A 25,473-nucleotide genomic window follows, 5' to 3' on the forward strand; every position below is an offset into this window, starting at 1 on the left:
TTTGGGGCGACCGGTTCTATCGCATATACGTCCCTTAACGCGCGCTTCTACTCCCTCTTGGGGATGTGGGTTGCGTAGATCATGTTCACCGTCCGCACTTGTGGGGGAAAACCCTTATGTCCACTGTTGTTCGGCGGCCGGGGCTCCTCATCGTCATCGCTATGCAGCCCCTTGTCCTCATTTTCGGCAGTTAACTTGCCTGCCTGCTTGAACACCCAACAATCCCTGTTGGTGTGATTGGCCGGCTTTTCGGGGGTGCCATGTATCTGGCATAAGCGGTCGAGTATTCGGTCCAAACTGGACGGCCCCCTAGGATTCCTTTTGAATGGCTTTTTCCGCTGACTGGATTTAGAGCCTTTGAATCCGGCATTAACTACCGTATCATCTGCATTGTCGCCGTTAATGCGGCGCTTCTGCTTGTTGCGACGCGACCTGCCACTAATGTCCCTGGTGTTCGAACTACCAGGGTTCTTGGTTATGTTGTTGCTACGAGCAAGCCAGCTATCTTCTCCCGCGCAAAAGCGGGTCATGAGTGTCGTGAGTGCTGCCATAGATTTCGGCTTTTCCTGTCCGAGGTACCGGGCCAGCCACTCATCACGGATATTGTGCTTGAAGGCTGCTAGGGCCTCACCGTCCGGACAGTCGACTATTTGATTTTTCTTTGTTAGGAACCGTGTCCAGAATTGTCTGGCCGATTCCTCTGGCTGCTGGATTACGTGACTTAGGTCATCGGCGTCTGGGGGTCACACATAAGTGCCCTGGAAATTGTCGAGGAATGCGGCTTCCAGGTCCTCCCAGCAACTGATTGATCCTCTTGGCAAGCTGTTGAGCCAATGCCGAGCTGGTCCTTTAAGCTTGAGTGGGAGGTATTTGATGGCGTGAAAATCGTCGCCACGGGCCATGTGGATATGAAGGAGATAATCCTCGATCCATACCGCAGGGTCTTTTGTGCCATCATATGATTCAATATTTACGGGTTTGAAACCCTCGGGGATTTGATGATCCATTATTTCGTCTGTAAAGCACAGTGGGTGTGCGGCGCCTCTGTACTGGGCAATATCATGACGTAGCTGCGATGAGCTTTGTCTATGGTGTTCGGCCCTACCGAATGTGTGGCCGTCCTGACGTTTACCGTCTCGAGCCGTGGGATGCCCACACGATCCGTAGATCGAACATGTTTGCCTTGACTTGTCTTCCAACATGTCTCGTAAGTCCGGCGCATATTCCCGTGCCTTGGTACGGGGTGCGGCTTGAGTGGAGGGCCGGGAGGCCTCTCTGTCGCGGCCATGAGGTGGTCGTTCGGCCGCATCAAGTGCTTCCTCCTCTAATTGGGGTAGCAACCTGCGCTTTGGGTAACTCTTGGAGGGGCGTTCGAGTTTATGCTCTTCGGCCGCAAGGACTTCGGTCCATCTATCGACCAGCAAATCTTGATCAGCTCGGAGCTGTTGCTGTTTTTTCTTGAGGCTTCTTGCCGTGGCCATAAGCCTGCATTGGAAACGCTTTTGCTCAACGGGATCCTCTGGCACAACGAATTCATCGTCGTCGAGGCTTGCCTTGTCTTCGGAGGGAGGTATATAATTATCGTCCTCGACCTCTCTGTCTGTCGCTCTCTCATGAGGGCTGGTTTCTCCATCCTCCTGTGCTAAGTCTTGCTGGAGGGGGTTTTCTTCGGCACTCTCCAGAGTATTATTATCTCCCATGCTGGAATCACCGTTTTTGTGCTGGCGGGATTTTGAGCGGCGCCGCTGACGTCGGCGCTTAGGATGTTTCTTGGAGGGGTCATCCTCCGCTGTTCCATCGCCCTCTCCCTCTTTTGGGGTGTCCACCATGTATATGTCATATGACGAGGTGGCTTTCCAGGGCCTAGTAGGCGCTGGCTCTTCATCATCTCCTTCATCGGCGTCCATACCGTCGATGTCTTCGGAGTCGAAGTCGAGCATGTCGGTTAAGTCGTCGACAGTGGCTACAAAGTGGGTGGTGGGTGGGTTTTGAATTTCTTCATCGTCCGTACCCCAACCTTGCTGACCGTAGTCCGGCCAGGGCTCTCCTGATAAAGAGAGAGACTTCAGTGACTTCAGGATATCGCCAAAAGGCGAGTGCTGAAAGATGTCTGCGGCAGTGAACTCCATGATCGGCGCCCAATCGGATTCGACTGGCAGGGGCGCGGAGGGTTCGGAGTCCGGAGAGGAGTCTGGCTCCTTGGAGTCATGAGCCTCGCAGAGTACGGGGCTGGTGTTCGGCTCAACCGCCATTTGGATCGCAGCCCCTGAGGTGGCGTCCAACCGCCCATCCTCGATCGGCGCGGTCGGCTCCGAACTAAGGGTCGGAGCCGATGCGGGTGCGGCCTCTAGGGCACTGTTCGGCGGCAGAGCTAGATCATGCTCGTCGTGACAGTGCGGCGCGCTCAGCAGTGGTTCGAATCTGTCGAGGATCAAGTCCCCGCGGATGTCAGCCGTGTAGTTTAAACTTCCAAACCTGACCTGACGGCCAGGGGCATAGCTTTCGATCTGCTCTATATGGCCAGGTGAATTGGCCCGCAGTGCGAAGCCGCCAAAGACGAAGATCTGTCCAGGGAGGAAGGTCTCACCCTGGACTGCATCGCCATTGATGATCGTAGGAGCCATCGAGCCTGACGGCAACGGCATAGAGGAACTCTCAATGAAAGCACCAATGTCGGTGTTAAAACTGGCGGATCTCGGGTAGGGGGTCCCGAACTGTGCGTCTAGGCCGGATGGTAACAGGAGGCAAGGGACACGGAGTTTTACCCAGGCTCGGGCCCTCTTGATGGAGGTAAAACCCTATGTCCTGCTTGATTAATATTGATGATATGGGTAGTACAATAGTAGATCTACCACGAGATCAGAGAGGCTAAACCCTAGAGGCTAGCCTATGGTATGATTGTTGATGTGTATGTTGTCCTACGAACTAAAACCCTCCGGTTTATATAGACACCAGATAGGGTTAGGGTTACATAGAGTCAGTTACAATGGTAGGAGATCTGAACATCCGTATCGCCAAGCTTGCCTTCCACGCCAAGGAAAGTCCCTTCCGGACACGGGACGGAGTCTTCAATCTTGTATCTTCATAGTCCAGGAGTCCGGCTGAAGGTATAGTTCAGCTATCCGAACACCCCCTAATCCCAGACTCCCTCAGTAATCACCGGTGAACTACTTTGGAAAGGCCTGAAAACAAGGATGTGCATAAATATCTTCTCTATATTGAAAATGGGGCAAAGGAATAAAAAAGGCAAGGTATAATAGTTAGTACCATCTTGTAGTGAACTGATGTCTTCTTCATTATGCAGACAAAGATCATATTGTTTTTTGTCGCTAATTTCTTTATCCTAACAATCTTTCTAAGTTTCTTGACTTGATTGATATTCATGGACAAATCATTTCCCCATATGCAAAAAGGGTCGAACAGTGGGTCAAAACCTCTGATAGCAGGACCTACATGGGCAAGACCAAATTGTTAAAAACCTAAATATTAGAATGGTTCCCGCAATTGCACAATAATGTGCTATTAGACAATGGACCATGCACGTTCTAACCTCGATTGTAAACCTCAGTGCTTCCCATTGTTTCCCCACAACACATATAAGGTAGTTAGTCATCAGGTTAAGTAAGGGTTCACATGCTATCAGTAAAATATGTTGATGAAAAATTAGCACATTGTAGATTCATCAGATTAATTCAAGCCACATGGAAAACCCATTTATCCAAACCAAGCATGATTAAGAACTAGGAAATATAGCACTTGTATATGTTTCTCATGTATTAAGTGCAGCCAAACTCAATTTATTCCTCACATGCACAACAATACAAAATTCTACCAACGACAATTGGACATCGCATTGCAGAATTGAGACAAGCAGTTAACTAAACACCACAACAACTGAACCAAACATTAACTGAGCACCACATTGCATAATATAACATACTCCTAATAGAAGGTCAGACGGTTAACCAAACCAAGCATGCTTAACAACTTGGAAATATAGCAATTGTATTTGTCTCTCATGTATTTACTACAGCCAAATTCAATTTATTCCTCACATGGTATACAATAACAGAATGCACCCACAACTATTGAACATCGCATTGTAGAATTGAACCAAACAGTTAACTAAACACCACAACACAAATGAACCAAACATTAACTGAGCACCACATTGCACAGCGTATAACCAAACCAAGAATGCTTGACAACTTGGAAATATAGCAATTGTATTCATTTCTCTTGTATTTTGTAAAGATAAATTTGATTTATTTCTCACATGGAAGAAAACACAAAATTGCAGCCTGAAGAATTGAACACCACATTTGCAGAATTGAACCAAACAGTTAATTGAAGACGACAACTAATTAACAAAAGAGTTAATAAGTGAGCACCACATTGCAGGACATATAGAACATATACACTAGATCAACAAATTGCATGGTAAAATTAGATAGCACAATTCACTAGAATTTGTGAAGGAAAGGCAGGAGCAACACACGCAACGGGTAAACCGAGCATACTTAACCAGCGTATCTAGCAAATGGCAAGGTGCTCCTCCAAGATCTGGGGGTCGGCACGAATGGCAGCCATTGTGACCTCATCCGCGCATGCGGCCACGATTTGCTTCTCCGATGCCAAATGCTCCTTGAGATCCTGGCTATACTGCGTGCACCATGGCTTAGGGTGGTCCTTATTTGGTGGAGGGTTTGGTGATTTGGGTGGAAGGTGTCGCACCGGCGGTCGAGGCACGTGGGATGTGGAAGGAGGAGAAGGATGGGGGTTGTCGGTGTCAAAACTGGCGGATCTCGGTGTAACACCCACGATGTGGCTATATCTCCCATGTGTCGGGGAACGACTTAGAGGCATAACCGCATGGTAGGCTTGTCGCAGGAGGGGTAATCTTTACACATCCCATGTACTGAATAAGAAAGGGGTAAAGAGTTGGCTTACAATCGCCACTTCATACAATACATAAATATATCATACATCATCCAGAATACAATCAAGGCCCGACTACGGAACCAACATAAATAAAGACAACCCCAAATGCTAGATCCCCGATCGTCCCAACTGGGCTCCTCTACTAAACATCCGGAAAAGACACATAGTAACGGCCTGAATCCTCGTCAAACTCCCACTCGAGTTCAGTAGCGTCCCCTGCACTGGCATCATCGGCACCTGCATCTGTTTGGAAGTATCTGTGAGTCACGGGGACTCAGCAATCTCACACCCTCGCGATCAAGACTATTTAAGCTGAAAGGTAGGAAAGGGGTAGTGAGGTGGAGCTGCAGCAAGCACTAGCATATATGGTGGCTAACTTACGCAAAAGAGAGCGAGAAGATAAAGCAAAGCACGGTCGAGAAGCTATAACGTGATCAAGAAGTGATCCTGAAACTACTTATGTTCAAGCATAACATGAGAACGTGTTCTCTTCCCGGACTCCGCTAAAAAGAGACCATCACGGCAACACATGTGGTAGATTCATTTTAATTAAGTTAAGTTTCAAGTTCTCTACAACCGAACATTAACAAATTCCCATCTGCCCATAACCGCGGGCACGGCTTTCGAAAGTTCAAAACCCTGTAGGGGTGTCCCAACTTAGCCCATCACAAGCTCTCATGGTCAACGAAGGATATTCCTTCTAGCGGGAAGACCCGATCAGTCTCGGAATCCCGGTTACAAGACATTTCGACAATGGTAAAACAAGACCAGCAAAGCCACCCGATGTGCCGACAAATCCCGATAGGAGTCCCACGTATCTCGTTCTCATGGCACACCGGATAGGTCAAGCTACGAGTAAAACCAACCCTTGAGTTGCCCCGAGGTGGCCCTGCAGGCTGCCTGTTTTGGACCAACACTCAGAGGAGCACTGGCCCGGGGGGTTTAAAATAAAGATGACCCTTGAGTCTGCAGAACCCAAGGGAAAGGTATATGGTGATAGGTAGGCAAATGGTAAAACCAAGGTTGGGCCTTGCTGGAGGAGTTTTATTCAAAGCGAACTATCAAGGGGTTCCCATAACTCCCAACCGCGTAAGGAACACAAAATCAAGGAACATAACACCGGTATGACAGAAACTAGGGAGGCAAGTGTGGAACAAAACACCAGGCTTAAGGCCGAGCCTTCCACCCTTTACCAAGTATATATATGCATTATAGTAAATAAGAGATAATAATGATATCCCAAAATATCCATGTTCCAACATGGAACAAACTTCATCTTCACCTGCAACTAGCAACGCTATAAGAGGGGCTGAGCAAAGCAGTAACATAGCCAAACAACGGTTTGCTAGGAATGGTGGGTTAGAGGCTTGACATGGCAATATGGGAGGCATGATATAGAAAGTGGTAGGTATAGCGGTATAGCAATAGAGCGAACAACTAGCAAGCAAAGATAGAAGTGATTTCGAGGGTATGGTCATCTTGCCTGCAAAATTCTCAGAGTTGACGAAAGCTTGATCCTCGTTAGCGTACTCAACAGGCTCCTCGATCACGTACTCGTCTCCCGGATCTACCCAAAGCAAGAACACAAGCAAAAGGACCAACAATCAATCACGGTGCAATGCGCAAGCAACATGATGCAAAACATGGCATGACATGCGGGATGTGATATGCAATGCATATGCGTGCTCCGGAAGGAAAAAGATGAACAAGGCATCAACTTGGCAAACCAAGTGTGCTGCTAGAAAGATGAGTTTATTTCGGTCGAAATCGATATAAAGATCACCGGAAATGGATGCGTGGTTTGCAAATGGCAAGCAAAACGAGGATGGCACAATTCTGCGATTAACAGCACAATGCCATCTAGAATGCAACAAGAAACTAAGCTACTGCACTCCAACATAGCAACAAAGCATATGGCAGTGATCTACTCAAGATGCTTGACAAAATATGAACACTAAGCTACGGCTAAATCACACAAGAGCAGGTTCAAACAAGCATGGCAAAAGTGCAAAAGATATCAGCATCACAGACTTAGTGAAAATACTAACATGCCAAGAATAACATCAAGAAGCAATGTTTAGAGCAAGCAAACAACATGCTACAGGAACAAATCATAGCAAACAAAGGCATGGCATGAATCTACTCAAAGCATAGAACAAAAGTCCCTTAATGACCATGAGCCAAAAAGGCACAGAAGATATGATGGCACCCATGTAAACATAGCAAGTTTCGTTAACAGATTCAGACTTAGCAAAAAATAGAGCATGGCAAAACAGAGTTATGAAGGCATCTTTGCGAGCTCGATTCACTCAACACAAGGCATTGCATGACAAGATAAGAATAGCATCGGCAATATGGCATGTCTATGAAGCTAACCAAGGCAAGAGTAAGTTCATAGCATGTATGGATCAACTACAACAACCATGGCAAAATTGATTAACATGTAAACAATCTCCCAGGAACATTTTATAGCAAAAGTAGTGAAAGATTAAGACATGCTAGGGCACTCCATAATTTCAAATAGGGGCATGGATAGAGCACAACCATATGTCCAAATCATCCTTACTGAAGCAACTCAAAAAGGGCATGTATCTCACTATAGCAATATGGTTACATGACATCAAAATAACAACAGACAAAAGACTTAGCCAAAATCCTGAGATCCTGAAATTAGTAATAACACGAAGGCTACTTTGCATGCTTATGATAGTCACCACATTGATCACAAAAATACATGGCAAACACCCCTGTATAGATGGCATGGCATAGATCAAAACACATGTAGAGCTCATGCCCATATGCAGCACACAACAAATGTGGCAAAAATGACAAATCCTCATAATCTGCTAAGTAACAGCACCTAACAATTTATAGCACTCTTGCATCAACGATTTGGGCATCAACATCGACTCAAACAAGCATGCCACAATGGAACAAAATTAAGAGCACATCCTGATGAACATTTTAATATATTATGTGCATGAATCAGAGCTACAGTCACAGAGTTATGGCTTGATGAACAAAGGCATAAAACATGAGGGGAAAATGACTTCGTGGGAAAACGACCTCGCGAAAGTCAACGGGATCTAGGGTTTGTCGCGCGCAATCCGAGGATGGCCGGGATTCGACGCCAGCGAGGGAGGAAGACGGCCGGCGGGACTCCTCCGGGCCGGATCTCACCAGATCCGGCCGGTGGCGAGCCGGAGAGGCGATGGGGCACGGCTCCACGGGTCAGGCGCAGCACGGCGGCGGGGACTGGCACGGTGGCGGGGCCCGGCGAAGAGGACGACGGCGATACGGTGGCCGGAGCAAAGAGGCGGCGGCGGCGCGCGGTGCAGGTGCGCGGTGGAGGCGGGCGGCGCCAGGTGGACGGCGGAGTGGAGGCGCGCGGGTCGGGTGGGCCTGCCCTGGGCCCGGCGGGCCGCGATGGTGGGGGCGATGCGCGGGACAGGTGGCGGCGCGCTATTAGTTGCGGGCGGAGGCAGTTGACATGTCCGGCGCTGGCGGACACATCCGACGGCGGAGAGGGAGCGGGGCTAGGGTTTCAACCCGGATTTTGGACGGGGAGGGCATATTTATAGGTAGGAGTTTGGAGTGTCCAAATGGGGTGTAGTTTTCGCCTACATGATCGTGATCTGACGGCGGAGGACATGGAGGTGGTTTGGAAGGGTTATTGGGCCGTTTTGGAGGGGTATTGGACTGCAACACACATGAGGCCTTTGCGGTTCCCCGGTTAACCGTTGGAGCATCAAACGGACTCCAAATGGCATGGAATTTGACAAGCGGTCTACCGGTTGTGTACCAAGGCCACTTGGCAAATCTCGGTCCATGCCGAGAATGTTTAACCCCCACACATGAAAAGAGACAAAAGGGGTCGCCGGAGGACGTAGGAGTGCCGAATTGCAAAACGGACAACGGGGAAAAAGCTCGGATGCATGAGACGAACACGTATGCAAATGAGATGCACAGGATGAGAAGATATGAAATGCATGACATGAACAAAATGCAAAACGAAGACAAAACCCAACCATGAAGGAATCTCATAACTTAGAGCCAAAAATGGCAAGAGTTGGAGTACAAATATGGCAAGCTACATCCGGGGCGTTACACTCGGGTAGGGGGTCCCGAACTGTGCGTCTAAGGTGGATCGTAACAGGAGGCGGGGGACACAATGTTTACCCAGGTTCGGGCCCTCTCGATGGAGGTAATACCCTACTTCCTACTTGATTGATCTTGATGATATGAGTATTACAAGAGTTGATCTACCATGAGATCGTAGAGGCTAAAGCCTAGAAGCTAGCCTATGATTCTGATTATTCTTGTCCTACGGACTAAACCCTCTGGTTTATATAGACACGGAGGGGGCTAGGGTTACACAGAGTCGGTTACAAGGGAGGAGATCTACATATCCGAATCGCCAAGCTTGCTTTCCACGCAAAGGAGAGTCCCACCCGGACACGGGACGAAGTCTTCAATCTTGTATCTTCATAGTCCAACAGTCCGGCCAAAGGATATAGTCCAGCTGTCCGGGGACCCCCTAATCCAGGACTCCCTCAGTAGGCCCTGAACCAGGCTTCAATGACGACGAGTTCGGCGCGCAGATTGTTTCCGGCATTGCAAGGCGGGTTTCTTCGTTCGAATACTCCATAGAAGATTTCGAACACAAGGATCGTTTCCGGCTCTGCAAAACAAATTCCACATACCACTGTAGAGAGCACAATATCCCACAAATCTAATCTGCTGACAAATTTCATAGCGTGACATCACGCCATGGCCCAGTCATTATTCGAACTGTTTTTCTCAACCAGCTACTGCACATATTGCGTGGTAGTTTTCTTGGCACGTCTCGTCGAAGTAGAGATCGTGTCCCCTTATCACGGGATTCTCATCAATACGGGTGTGCGTAACCCAACCGCGCCACCAATCACGGTGCTTGGGGAATAAGCGAGTTTACCAGGCAAGTGGGGAGGCGCAGAATCCCTGCTGCCTTTATTTGCACCCACTCTTTCTTCTTCCTGATCCATTCCCCTTTGCCCGAGCTCCAGCGCCCGAGCGTTCATCTTCTCCGCCCACAAAGGCCTTCCGAAAATGTCTGGATCTGGACCAGGAGGCAAGTGGATGGCCTCTACCGTCCAGGAGAAGGATATCAAAAAGCTTCGGGAGCCCGGGTATGTGGCCAAAAAAATTGGCCACTGTCTCCCGACGGCGGGACAGATCGTTCCCACTCCGGAATCCCAAGAGAGGGTTGTATTCATCCCTCACTTTGTTCGCGGGCTAGGGTTTCCCCTCCATCCGTTCGTTCGCGACATCATGTATTATTACATGATCGATTTTCATGATCTATCCCCCAATTCCTTCCTCAACACCTTGACATTCATCGTCGTGTGCGAGGCTTTTCTCTGCATCTCGCCACACTTCGGCTTATGGCTGAAGATCTTTAATTGAAGCCCGGGGTGGTGAGCGGTGAGCACGCCGAGTGCAGGGGCGCTATGGTGAGCAAGATGACCAACGTCACATGGCCAACAGGTACTTTTAATGATTCCGTCAAAGAGTGGCAACAGAAGTGGTTTTACATCACTGAGCCGCATGGCACGGAATGGGCCGCTGCTCCAGAGTTCCGATCCGGGGCCCCTCTGCGGCTTATGTCCTGGCCCAAGAAGGGCCTGAACTGGTCTTCGTCCGATGAACTGTCGGTGCTCCAAACGCGCGTTAAAGATATGGAAGACAAGAACATCGAACTTGTCAATGTAGTCCAGGTGATATTAGTTCGCCGGATCCTGCCTTGTCAACACCGGACTTGCAATCTATGGGAATTCGATCTGGCCAAGCACCAGACCCTGCGAGAGCTCTTTGGATCCTCGCACAAAGACATCTGGACGGTGCTTTTCAAGTCCGGCAAATCATGGCCGGACTCGGCCAAGGACCGCGGATACCAACTGTCTCGCCCTGCAAGTTCGGTAAGTTTTCATGTGTTTTATCCGCATAACCCAAGGGAAACACTTAATGTGTTTTCCTCAACTCCCCTAGAGCTGGACGAAGAAGGTGGGGCGGATCCACTATCTGGCCCTATTGCCTGAAGAACTGGCCAGCCCACTTCTGACGAAGATGCTGGTCATGGCGCCGTACAAGGCGCCTAAGAAGAAGGCCGAGAGGGAGGCCAAAAAGACCCGGGGCGGCCTTCGTCGCCGCGGCACTTCAGACACAATATCCGAAGGCTCCAACATCCGTTCTGCCTCCGAAGAGGACGAGGAGTAGGAGGAAGACGAATCCCCAGCGAGTGGAAGAAAGAAGAGGGCGGCCTTCATACACTTGGAGGCCGAGTCGCCTAAAAGGGGAAAAGCTCCTCTTCCGGAAGAGTCCACTGCCGCCACCGACAGCAGCCCGATGTGGGATCCCAGGGCCTAGCCCCTAGTAAACTCGTGAGTATAAGATCCGAACATGTTTGTGCGTCCAGACTCATCATGGCATAATATTCTAACCTGAGCTATATTTTTTGTAGTATGACGAGGTCCCACACCGAACGATCCTCATTAGAGGATTTGTTGAGCTTGGATGCTATGGAGAGCGGGACGCCCCGAGGGCCCCTTCCCAAATATGTGAATATCACCGAGGCTTCATCCCAGAAGGACCCTGGCTAAGGAGGGGGGAGAGATCGTGAAAGTGGCGCCTGAAGGTCAAACTTCGAGGGCGGAAGCCATCTTGAATTCGGCTCCCAGCCAGACGCAATTCCGGAGACCAATACGGCTCCAGAATCAAGCAGGCGGCCTCCCTCGGCTGGAGGGGGCGTGCCTGTTCCACCGGAAATCTCTGTCCAACTAGAGGTGCCGGATATTTTGTTGGCAGCGCTAAAGAGCGCCTTCATCATCGATGAACACCGTGCCCTGATGGGTGCGGTGATTAAGGAGATTCAGTCTGCTGAGAGTGGACTGAATGAAGCCTATATCAGCCTTATAAGAGGCTTTGAGGTATGTTTTATGAGGTTTCGAAGAGTGTCATAGTATGGATAGTAGCCCCTGATACACTGTTCGGTCAAGAAAGGACCGGACAGAGGATCGATTTTATGTTCGCAGGAAGACTCACTTGATGACATCTATCTCTCTTCTTTCATAAGCAGGCGTCTGCAGCGGCTGCTGCCTCTCATACTGCGGAGGTCTCCGGACTGAACCAAAGTTTGGAGCAGGCCGAAGAAGAACTTGGCCAGTTGAAAAGGCAGTTGGAAGATAAACAAGGTATGCGCAAGCCTTGTTCGCGTTTAGTGTGAACAAATTTCCAGTATGATAAAATATGTTTCATTATTTGTGCCAGGGGCAATGAACAAAGTCGAGGCTCTGAGGAAGGCTGTCGCTGAGGCCGAGGACAAGGAAGCCGCAGAGCAGGCTCTTCGTAACAAGCACGAGGCCCGGGTTATTGAAGCTGAGCAGGAGTTTCAAGAGTCCGTGAAGAAATGTGAGACCTTGAAGCAGAGTTTAACGGGGAAAGAATCCGAACTCGCCAGGGCTCATCTGTCCGCGTGCGATCCCCAGGGGGAAACCCAAGGCGCCTTGTAGGAGATCCAAGCGGCGAAGACGATCACGGAGGGTAAGGCTTTTTCCATGTAAAGCAAGTACTTGAGGAGAAAATCATGTTTTCATTTTGAGTTCGGATTCCTCTAGTGGTATTTGCGGAACTGCCCCGCAGCATAACGGATGCCGCCCAATTCTACTGAGCCGAAGATGGGAACACTGCGGATAAGCTCCTCTGGTCACAGTATCTGGCACCGAATTATCCGGTGCCTTTTACCGACCAACTGAAACAGCTGATCGAACTGCATAGGGCGGCCGAATTAGCCATGAAGGATTTGGTTATCTGGTTATGGCCCGCCGAGACGATTTCAAGCAGCTACTTTGGGCGCGTGAAGCGGCTTGCGAGTGCCTGCCCTCGACTTGATGTCATCAAGCGATCGGTCTTTATAGAGGGTGCGTGAATGGCCTTCGCATGTGCAAAGGTGCACTGGGGGAAGATGGATGCTGAAAAGCTGATGACCGAGGGACCGCCAGAGGGTAAGGAGCACCGCAAGCCCGAATTATATTATGAAAGTGTCCTGAAAGGATCCTGCCTTGCAGCGGAGCAATGCACCAAGGACATTATATTTCCATGAATACAATCATGTTGTCCTTTGTAATGTTGAACAAGGTCATTCCTATTATTTATTACCTGTTATATAAAAAGTTTATCCTCCTGTGCAGCCGCTTTATCTATTAATCCTGAGAGTTGGCCAGTCGTCGGCTTCTGCCCCCACGTAGGAAGTACGAGGGTGTTCGGGATAAACCTGATCAATCTTTATCCCAGTTTTGGGTCCTTTGAAGGAGGTGTTCAGCACAACGAACCAGGCAATCGTACTATAGGGCTTTATCACTCTTACTTAGCCATAGGAGCTTTAGAAAAGTAAGGTAGGTGCAGCCCCTAGTGTTTGGAGGACCGCACAAGGGGCTATATAAGCACCTGATCGGAAGAAAGCCGATCCATCGCACGCTGCATTGGTTATGGCATTATGCGGGAAGAATCCTTAAAGATTTTACAACCTCTCGAACAGCTGACCAGCTCTCGCGTATCATGACAGTCAGTTTTCGGCTTTCTCTACTGAGGTGCTCGTCCGGAAGAACCGGGACACAATCGAAGTAGTTCTCCCTGTGCTGCCTTAGCCGATATAGCGGAATGTAAGGCAGCAAAACATGGGAGCCGGGCAAACCCAACATTTGACCCAAGACATGATTCGGAGCTGATGCATATATTGCTATAAGTTCGGGGTGCCGAACTTCCATGAAGGTGTTCGGACTTGATTGCCGTATTATGGGTAAAACGAAGCCCCTAGCATATTTAAGGCATATCGCGGTGTACGGATGCCACTTGACAAAAGAATTTCAACAAGAAATAACAGTAGATAAGCGTTATATGAATCCACATGTTGTATTTAAATAGTACGTCGATGCGTGTGAGTATATGTAATGTGATAAAAAGAAATATGATTGTGGAACCTGCTGAGACCAGGAGGGAAGAAGTTGTGTGCGGATCCGGGGTATAGTCGGATGGTCATCGCGGGGAATATCTAAGGATTCCCTTGTTCGTTCGAGCTGCTTCCATATCGCCAGTCCTGGTCTGCGCAAAGTTGAACCTGCAAACAAAATGTAAGAAATGCTTGTGTGCCACAGAGGGGTTGACCCGCGGTATGTGGACTGTCCTGGCCTTCGCCGGAGTGTTTAATTGAGCTCTGGACGAGCCGGGCTATCCCGCCGCAAAGTAGCTCGAAGTCCTTTGGCGGTGTCCGGGAGTTGGGCCGTCGACTCGAGGTTCGGTTGGAAGGTGCCACTTGTAGCTTCTGCTGTTAAAGCAGCGCTATACTCCTTGGTGCCGAGGGAAAGTTTGGCCTTTCCACTAACCGTGATGACGCCGCGCGGACCGGGCATCTTGAGCTTACGGTAGGCATAATGTGGTACCGCATTGAATCGAGCAAACACGCTTCGTCCGAGCAGTGCTTGATAATCATTGTGAAAGGGGATGATGTCGAAGATTAACTCTTCGGCACGGTAATTGTCTGGTGGTCCGAAGACTACCTCAAGGGCGATGGAGCCTGTACAGCTGGCCTCCACACCTGGTATAATACCTCTGAAGGTGGTTTTAGTGGGCTTGATCACAGAATGATCGATGCCCTTCTTGCCCACAGTATCCTGGTAAAGCAGGTTTAGACTGCTACCTCCGTCCATAAGGACTTGTGTGAGGTGGAACCCGTCAATTATTGGGTCGAGGACTAGTGCGGCTGGACTGCCCTGATTGGTGTTAACCGGACGATCCATGCGGTTGAAGGTGATTGGCCCTTGTTTATATTGTGGGACGACTGGTTCCGCTAAGTCGACATCCCTAAGGGTGTGCGTCTGGTCTGGGTTGGGATTGTAGGTGCCGTTTACCACGTTCACCGTTTGGATTTGCGGGGGAAATTTCTTTTGCTCTCCTGTACTTGGTGATCTGGGCTCCTCGTCGCCATCGTCGCTTTGAGACCCCTTATCTTTGTTTTTGGCACCTGACCTGCCGGCTTGTTTGAAGACCCAGCATTCTCTGTTGGTATGATTGGCTGGTGTTCCTGGGGTGCCATGAATTTGGCATGGGGGATCGAGTATGCAGTCCAGACTGGACGTACCCGAATTGTCATTTTTGAGTGGCCCATTCTGCTGACTGCACTTAGAGCCCCTAGATCCAGCATTGACTGCCGTATCTTTGGCGTTTTCACCCTTTTTGCGGCGCTTGTGTTTGTTGCGTTGGGGTTTGCCGTTGCTATCTCTGGCTTCTAATGTGCCAGGGTTGCTTGCTGTGTTGTTGCTATGGGCCAACCAGCTATCTTCACCCGCGTAAAAGCGGGTCATGAGTGTCGTGAGGGCTGCCATGGATTTTGGCTTTTCTTGGCCGAGATGTCCGGCGAGCCATTCGTCACGGATGTTATGTTTAAAGGCCGCTAGAGCTTCGGCATCCGGACAGTCGGCAATTTGGTTCTTTTAGTTAGGAACCGAGTCCAGAATTTCCTGGCTGACTCTCCGGGCTGTTGTGTTATGTGACTTAAATCGCCAGCATCCGGTGGTCGCACATAAGTGCCCTAGAAGTTGTCCAGGAATGCGTCTGCCAGGTTCTCCCAACTTCCGATGGAGTTTGCCGGCAAGCTATTCAGCCAATGCCGAGCAGGCCCCTTGAGTTTTAGCGGGAGATACTTGATGGCGTGTAGATCATCCCCGCGGGCCATGTGAATGTGGAGGAAGAAATCCTCTATCCATACCGCGGGGTTTGTAGTGTCGTCATATGATTCAATGTTCACGGGTTTAAACCCTTCTGGGAATTCATGATCCATTACTTCATCAGTGAAGCATAGGGGGTGTGCGGCGCCTCTGTGTTGGGCTATATCACGACGCAGTTCATACTAGTCTTGTCTGATGTGTTCGGCCCGGCCGGATTTGCTTTTAGTATATCCGGAGTGACGGTTGTCATCACGCGTTGGGGCATGCCCCCGTGATCCATCGACCGATCTTTTATTTCCTGATTTGTTTTCCAATACTTCTCGCAGGTCCTGTGTGTTACCCCGGGCCTTGGTATCTTTGTTTAACTGGCGACGGGGTGCGGGCTAGACTTCGGCCTGATATGCCGCTTTGTCTCGGCCACGAGGTGGTCGGTCAGCCGCATCATACGTTGGGAGCGTAGGCTTTAATGCTTCCTCCTCAAGTTGGGGTAGCAACCTGCATTTTGGGTAACTTTTGGTTGGGTGCTCGAGTTCGTATTCCTCGGCTGCCAGGATCTCAGTCCATCTATCCGCTAGCAGATCTTGGTCAGCTTGAAGCTGCTGCTGCTTTTTATTCAGGCTTTTTGCTGTGGCTATAAGCCGGCGCTTGAAGTGCTCCTGCTCGACGGGATCCTCAGGCACGATAAATTCTTCATCGTCGAGGCTGACCTCGTCATCGGAGAGGGGCATGTAATTGTCATCCTCTGATTCTCCGTCTTCCGCCTGTTCCTTAGGGCTAGCTTGCCCATCCTCCCGCTCGAAGCCTGGCTGAAGGGGATTGTCTTCGCCTTCGGCACTATCCGCAATGTTATTGTCTCTTGTGCCAGTATCGCTGCTTTTGTTATGGCGGGGTGAGGGAGTCCTGGATTAGGGGGTGTCCGGATGGCCGGACTATACCTTCAGCCGGACTCCTGGACTATGAAGATACAAGATTGAAGACTTCGTCCCGTGTCCGGAAGGGGCTTTCCTTGGCGTGGAAGGCAAGCTTGGCGATACGGATATGCAGATCTCCTACCATTGTAACCGACTTTGTGTAACCCTAACCCTCTCCGATGTCTATATAAACCAGAGGGTTTTAGTCCGTAGGACAACATACACAACAACAATCATACCATAGGCTAGCTTCTAGGGTTTAGCCTCTCCGATCTCGCTGTAGATCTACTCTTGTACTACCCATATCATCAATATTAATCAAGCAGGACATAGGGTTTAACTCCATCGAGAGGGCCCGAACCTGGGTAAAACTTCGTGTCCCTTGCCTCCTGTTACCATCCGGCCTAGACGCAAAGTTCGGGACCCCCTACCCGAGATCCGCCGGTTTTGACACCGACATTGGTGCTTTCATTGAGAGTTCCTCTGTGTCGTCGCCGTCAGGCTTGATGGCTCCTACGATCATCAACGGCGATGCAGTCCAGGGTGAGACCTTCCTCCCCGGACAGATCTTCGTCTTCGGCGGCTTCGCATTGCGGGCCAATTCACTTGGCCATCTGGAGCAGATCGAAAGCTATGCCCTTGGCCGTCAGGTCAGATTTGGAAGTTTAAACTACACGGCTGACATCCGCGGGGACTTGATCTTCGACGGATTCAAGCCACTGCCGAGCGCGCCTGTCGGATTTCGGGTTCCAGCAGACCCTTGAGGTTCGAACACTGGGGTGCGTGCGGAGATTTCGCCTTCTACCTACCTGCACCCCTCCGCCTCGCTAAGATCTAAGCTATGGAAAGAACAGCACAAGAGACATAGGGTTTATACTGGTTCGGGCCACCGTTGTGGTGTAATACCCTACTCCAGTGTGTGGTGTGGTGGATTGCCTCTTGGGCTGATGATGATGAGCAATACAAGGAAGAACAGCCTCGTGAGGGTCTGTTCTTGGCTGGGGCGACGAACTGCTAGGAGGAGTTCAGTCACCCTTCTCTCTCTCTCTCTTCTCGATTCTCTCTCTGATTTCGACCCCAGCTTGTTTCTGGGTTGGCCGATTCTCGATCTTTTCTACCCTGGGGGTGGCTAGTCCTATTTATAGGCAAAGGCCCTGGGCCTCTTCCCAAATATTGAGCGGGAAGGGCGCCAGCAATTGGCCATTTTGAAGGGGAACATCTGGTACACTTATCATGACTAAAGTTGGTCCTCGCCTGCCAAAGGCTCTGGTGGTGACGCTGGCTTGGGCTCCACAATGACTTCCTCCCTGCCGTTGGACTGGTCTTGGTCTCATTGCACCGAAATGGGTGCCTTTGCTTGATGCTCTCGCCTGCGCTTGCTCCCTTTGCACCAAAGAGGAAAGGAGGACACTGCGTGGCTGGCGCCCGCCTGGCGCCTTTGGTCGTCATGGCTTGCGTCACGGGCACCTCGTGAGGTACCCCGCCTTGATCTCTCCGCCTCCTCGCGAGCCAGCCTGATGAGGCCGTGCCTGAGGAAGCTCCGTGTCGTCCGCCCCGCGAGGCTTGGCCCCTCGCGAGGGTCTTGGGTCTGTGTTGATGAAGATGGGCCGCACTGGGCCCCCCTTTGAGCCACGCCGCAGGCCGCAGGCAGGCAAGTCTGGGGACCCCCGTTCCCAGAACGCCGACAGCGCCGCACTATCACGACGAGCATGATCTAGCTGTGCCGCCGAATAATGCCCTGGAGGCCGCACCCGCATCGGGTTCGGCCCTTAATTCGGAGCCAACCGCGCCGATCAAGGATGGGTGGTTGGACGCCACCTCGGGGGCTGCGATCCCAACGGCGATCGAGCCGAACACCCGCCCCGCACTCTGCGAGACTCGTGACTCCAAGGAGCCGGACTCCTCTCCGGACTCCGAACCCTCCGCGCCCCTGCCGATCGAATCCGATTGGGCGCCGATCATGGAGTTTACTACTGCGGACATCCTTCAGCACTCACCTTTCGGCGATATTCTGAAGACGCTAAAGTCTCTCTCTTTATCAGGAGAGCCCTGGCCGAACTACGGTCATCAAGGTTGGGATACGGATTCATGGTATTCGTCTCAACCGATCACTTTTGACCATCGCGATTACTCAGCAAGTATCCGACACGCAGGATGGGCTACCCTGGTATTAGACCCAGTAATTGGCGGATATCACTTCACACGAGTTTTGATGGACGGCGGCAGTAGCCTAAACCTAATATATCAGGATACAATCAGTGGGATGGGTTAGACCCAACACAAATTCGCCATAGCAATACTACCTTTAAAGGAGTAACGCCAGGCCCAGGGGCTCGTTGTACGGGCTCCCTCCTACTACAAGTTATATTCGGTCCCCCGATAACTTCCGTCGCGAGCATTTAACTTTCCACATCGCTCCATTTCAAAGCAGCTATCAAGCACTGCTCGGACGAGAAGCTTTCGCTCGCTTTAATGCAATACCACACTACGCCTCCCTCACACTCAAGATGCCCGGTCCATGTGGCATCATTACAGTGCACAGAAATATCAAGTGATCTCTGCGCGCCGAAGAGAGTGAGGCTGCCTTGGCAGCCGCACACTAAAGGCGCCCGGACCAGCGAAAGCATCCAATAGGTCGTCAAGACCTCAGACACAACTAATCGAGTCCGGTGCCGCTACTTATACCGAATAAACGGTCACACCCCTATTTGTCAATACAAGGGGCTCAACACATGCAGATATGTGGCATTTTCTTCTCACCTTGAATTATACATGGTTTATTTAACAAACTATCTTTTTGCACGACAATTTTTTCCACCTAAATTCCTCTCTTTTACAGACGATCATCGTGCTACACCCGTCCAGGTACGGCACAACGGAGACACAGGCGCAGACATGCAGCCGGGACCCGCTCCAAGGATTCTTTTTAGATTAAGACCCTGCGTAAACCTGTTTTACTGTCTCTTGTTGATACATATCCACCGTTGAGAAGGATGCTGACGTCTTGGCATGTGGCCACGCCAGAACAATGCACGTACCTGGACACAAGGGGCTTCTTACAAAGGCCATTATTTAGGCCCGGTTTATACCACAAAGACCGAATACCTTAGGGAGTGTTCGGCGTCGCGACTTTGGCCCTATATGCATCAGCTCCGAATCATTGTCTTTGGTCAAATGTTGGGTTTGCCCGGCTCCTGTGTTTTGGTGCCTTAAGTTCCACTTTACCGGCTAAGGTAGCACTAGGAGAACTACTGCGATTGTGCCCTGGTTCATCCGGACGAGCACCTCAGTAGAGAAAGCCGAAAACTGACTGTCATGATATAGTGTGAGACTGGTCAACCACTCGATGACCTGTGGGAATGTTAGAATTCCTCTGCCTTAACGAAGGGCCATTTTCCAGCCAGGCATGTACGCACCCCGAGATCAGGAGAGTGCGGAGCCACCAGGGGCTATCTAGTAGCCCCACTGTCAAACTCCTATGGCTAAGTGAAAGTGCTAACGCATTATAGTCCGGTTGCCTTGCTCGCTCCGCTATCACCTCCTTAATAGGACCAAGACGTTGGGTTAAGTGTGAACGCGTGTTTTTGCGAGCACCTCCGCATCATCTGCGTGAGGGTTGAAGCCGACGGCTGCAATCTTTCAGGTTATACACGTGTATACATAAACGGCCGCCCAGGAGGCATCATATTACTTTCAGGCAAAATTATAAAAATAGCCTTATAAAAATTTATAAAAGCATTTCTCTTATAATGAGATTACATATCACTCAAACATAATATTTTTTGACCACTGGGTCTCTATCAAACGAGCACCCTCATGAACTTCTTCAAATTAGTGCTCAGCAGCCCTTCGACCTAAGGCCGAATCCCGCACTGCAATAGTGGTAGCATCCATCTCCGCCCAGTATGCTTTAACACGGGCAAAGGCCATCCGTGTGCCCTCTATGCACGCCGACCTCTTCATCGCATTAATGCGCGACACCACGTCAAGGAGCTGCTGCACCAAGCTGAAATAGCTGTTCGGTATTGACCTTTCCGGCCATAGCTGATCCACAACAGACCTCATGGAAAGTCCGGACAACCTATTTAGTTCGGCCCATTCGGCTAATTGGTCAGTCAATGAAAGCGGACGCTCGGGATAATGGAATTGTCTCCAAAACAGCCGGTCTACTTCACGGTCCGTCTGACCCTGGAAATACTTGGCCGCATCGGCAGCGCTCGCCGCCAAATCCATATATACATCCTCCGAACTCCACAGCCGATCGAGAGGGGCATACCGTGGATCTCCGAACTTCCTCCGCAACATAAAGGATTTCCCAGCTACAATATCCCCGGCTTCCCGCAGCTCCTCCTTCTTTGCCCTCATAGCAGAGCGGAGGTCCTTTTTCGTCACAGCAGCCTTCTCAAGGTACGATGCCTTCGCTTGGTTTTCCTTTTCAAGAACCCGGCAATGGGCGGCGACGGCTTTTAATTCTATGGCCATCTTTGCCATCTTGTCTCAGCTCTCGCCATGCGCGGCCTTCTCGGCTTGCAACTCTTCGGCCGCCTTCAAAGCAGCCGCATTACCCAACCTCGCTTGTTCCTTGGCTCGGGCAAGTTCTGCCCGCAAGGCTACAATAGTGGCAGCTCCATCTTCAGTCACAACATATTAAAGATACTGGCATCGTGCTGCTCTTCCTATGTGGCCTTTACCAGATAATGACACTTACCCTGTGCCTCGTCAAGCCTTTTGTTAACAAGCTCGATGTCGGCGTCTGCTGCATCCAACTGCCGTTCTAAATGGGCAAATTCGCTAGTCCGGCTAGCCACCAGAGCTTCCATCACCTGCACATAGAGGCAGTATGGTTATTACCTGGGAATATGATCCTCTGTTCGCCGTCGTTTCCGACGACAACCAGAGTCTCAGGGGCTACTATCTACACAGGGCACACCTAGCATGTGTAGGACTATCATACATTCTTTTACGTACCTCAAAGCCTGTCAGTAGACTCATAAAAGCTTCATGCAATCCGCTTTCGGCGGACGATATTCTCTCCATCACCGTATTCATTAGCACACGGTGTTCATCTGAGATGGCCGCTTGCCCCACCAACTCCCTCAGAACATCCGATCGCACACTATACGGTGCCGGACTCTTTTGTCTGCTCTCTTCAGGAGCCGGACACTGGGAGCTTCGGGGGTCAATGGGATTATCTTCTGGTCTCACCGGACTCGGAGAGGCCCTTCGCGACGACACTTCAGGGTCACCCGCTTCCGGAGCGGAGGAGTCCGGAGGAGGCGTTTCTCTCTCCATCATCTCTGGAAGAAGATCCCCCGAAGACGAGCTCATTTGAGAGGGGCTAAGGCCCGAACTGCAAAAATATATGCGTTGGTTATTTTCTCAGAAGAAAAAGATGGAATATCTGTGCTATTAAAGTATTTCGGGTCACTTACGACTCACGGGAGAATTGATCCCCCCACGGACTTTGTGCGGCAACAGCGCCCCCCAAGGTAGGACCCTCTGTGGGAGACTTCTTCTCCCGTTTGGAAGCTTCGGCTTCCGAATCCCCGGGCGCAGTCCTTTTCCTCTTCTGGTCGTCTTCCTTCATGAAGACGCTCGCTCCCTCGTCTAGAATGGGCAGCATTGGGGGCCCGCGTCCACCCGCATTATCCTCCACAGTATCTTCCTTCAAGGGCTCCGGGCAAGGTGCGGTCTGGAGCATCTTTTCCAATACCGGATTTTCAAAACCCTCAGGGAGGGGGGCCGAACACCGAATCAACTTCGCCTTTGTTAGCCAGTCCTGGTCAAAAAGCAAACTCTCAGAAATAACTTCATAACAAAGGAGAGATAATATGTTCGGCCGGAAGATGCCTTACCTATTCGGCGGCGCGGTTACTACTTAGGCCCACGTCCTCGGTGATTTCCAGACACTCCACCTGAGGTCCGAAGAATGACTTGTACATCTCCTCGTGCGTCAGGCCGAGAAAATTTTGAATGACACGCGGTCCCTCGGGATTGAACTCCCACAGGCGAGGAGGCCGGCGTTTGCAAGGCTGGACTTGACGAACCGGCATAACTTGTATTACCGCAACCAAACTGCAATCTCCATTGAAGAAATCTCGAATGCGGCTTTGCAGTATAGGCACGTCCTTGGCTGGACCCCAGCTCAGACCTCTGCTGATCCATGACAGCAGCTGTGGTGGAGGGCCCGAGCGGAAAACAGGGGGGCCGCCCACTTGGCACTTCTAGGAGCCGTGATGTAGAACCACTCATGTTGCCACAATTCAGACACCTCTGGGATGGAACCTTTGGGCCACGGAGCTCCCGTCATCTTGCGTATTGAGGCACCTCCACACGCTGCATGTTGCCCCTCGATCATCTTCGGCTTCACTTCAAAGGTCTCGAGCCATAGGCCAAAGTGAGGGGTAACCCGGAGGAAGGCCTCACACACGACAATAAATGTCATGATATGAAGAAAGGAGTCTGGAGCTAGATCATGGAAGTCTAGCCCGTAGTAAAACATCAAACCCCTGACAAAAGGATCCAGAGCAAGGCCTAGACCTCAGAGGAAGTGGGAGACGAACACGACGTTCTCGTTGGGTTCGGGGGTGGGGACGGCCTGCCCTCGGGGAGGCAGCCGATGCAAAATCTCGGTGGTCAGATATCTGGCCTCCCTCAACTTTTTGATGTCTTCTTCCGTGACGGAGGAAGGCACCCATCGGCCTTGAAGGCTATATCCGGACATGACTGAAGGTTCGGAGCACCTGACCTGAACTTTGGGCGCTTGAGCTTGAGGTGGGGGAAGGATTCGATTGAGCACGAGAGGGAAAAATAAAAGCCTTGTCCCTTTATAAAGAGGGTGAATATCAAGCGTCCTCTCCGTGTCCGTTTGGACTTGCCTATAATCTAGGAGTCCTAGAAGCGGTTGGGTTACCCACGCCCGTATTGATGAGAATGCCGGAATAAGGGGACACGATCTCTGCTTTAACAAGATGTGCCAAGGAAACCGCCTTGCATGACGCGCTGAGGTGGGATAATGAAACAACTCGGATAAAGGCTTGGCCATGGTGTGCCACACTACGGAATACGTCAGCAGATTAGATTTGTGTAAATATTATTCTCTCTATGGCAATATGTGGAAACTTATTTTGCAGAGCCGGACACTATCTTTGTGTTCAAAATCTTCTATGAAGTACTTGGAGGAGGAACCCGCCTTGCAATGCCGAAGACAATCTGCGTGTCAGACTCGTCGTCATTGAAGCCTGGTTTAGGGGCTACTGAGGGAGTCCTGGATTAGGGGGTGTCCGGATGGCCGGACTATACCTTCAGCCGGACTCCTGGAGTATGAAGATACAAGATTGAAGACTTCGTCCTGTGTCCGGAAGGGACTTTCCTTAGCGTGGAAGGCAAGCTTGGCGATACGGATATGTAGATCTCCTACCATTGTAACCGACTTTGTGTAACCCTAACCCTCTCCGGTGTCTATATAAACCGGAGGGTTTTAGTCCGTAGGACAACATACACAACAACAATCATACCATAGGCTAGCTTCTAGGGTTTAGCCTCTCCGATCTCGCGGTAGATCTACTCTTGTACTACCCATATCATCAATATTAATCAAGCAGGACGTAGGGTTTTACCTCCATCGAGAGGGCCCGAACCTGGGTAAAACTTCGTGTCCCTTGCCTCCTGTTACCATCTGGCCTAGACGCACAGTTCTGGACCCCCTACCCGAGATCCACCTGTTTTGACACCGACACGGGGCTTAGAGCGGCGCCGATGACGCCGGTGCTTAGATTGCTTCTCGAGGGGATTATCCTCCGTTGCCTTATTGCCATCGCTTTCTTTGGGGGTGTCCACCATGTATATATCATATGATGAGGTGGCTGTCCAGCGCCCTATGGGCGGTGGTTCCTGTTCTTCTCCTATCCATACCGTCGATGTCTTTGGAGCCAAAATCAAGCATGTCGGTTAAGTCGTCGATAGTGGCTATTAAGTGGGTGGTGGGTGCGGAATGAGTTTCTTCGTCGTCCGCTTCCCACTCAAGCCGGACATACTTCGGCCAAGGGTCTCCTGATATGGAGACATACCTCAATGAATTTAGCAAGTCGCCTAAGGGCGAGTGCTGAAAGATATCCGCAGAGGTAAACTCCATGATCGGTGCCCAATCAAATTCGATAGGCATGGACGCGGGCGGTTCAGAGCCTGTGGACGGGGACGAATCCAAGGATCCGGCAACACATGTCTCGTAGGAGGTGAAGTCGGTATTTGGCTCTATCGCCGCTGAGTGTGCGGCCTCCATGGCGAGGTCCATCCACCCATCCTCGGACGACACGATCTGCTCCGGATTGAAGGCCGGAGTAGCCATAGGTGTGATCTCCCGAACACCGTCCGGCGGTAGAGCTAAGTCATGCTCGTCGCGACTATGCGGCGCACCTGACATGGGCTCGAATTCGTCGAAGATCAAGTCTCCGCGGATGTCGGCAATATAATTCAAGCTTCCAAACCCGATGGCCAGGGTCGTAGCTCTCGATCTACTCCAGATGGCCAAGTGAGTTGGCATGTAGTATGAAGCCGCCGAATATGAAGATCTGTCCGGGGGGAAAAACCTCACCCTGGATCGCATCGTTACCGATGATCGAAGGAGCCATCAAGCCTTATGGTGACGACACAGTGGAACTCTCAATGAAAGCTCCAATATCGGTGTCAAAACTGGCGGATCTCGGGTAGGGGGTCCCGAACTGTGCGTCTAAGGCGGATGGTAACAGGAGGCGGGGGACACAATGTTTACCCAGGTTCGGGCCATCTCGATGGAGGTAATACCCTACTTCCTGCTTGATTGATCTTGATGATATGAGTATTACAAGAGTTGATCTACCACGAGA

The sequence above is a fragment of the Triticum urartu genome, chromosome 7 (assembly GCF_003073215.2).
Source record: "Triticum urartu cultivar G1812 chromosome 7, Tu2.1, whole genome shotgun sequence".
NCBI lineage: Eukaryota > Viridiplantae > Streptophyta > Magnoliopsida > Poales > Poaceae > Triticum > Triticum urartu.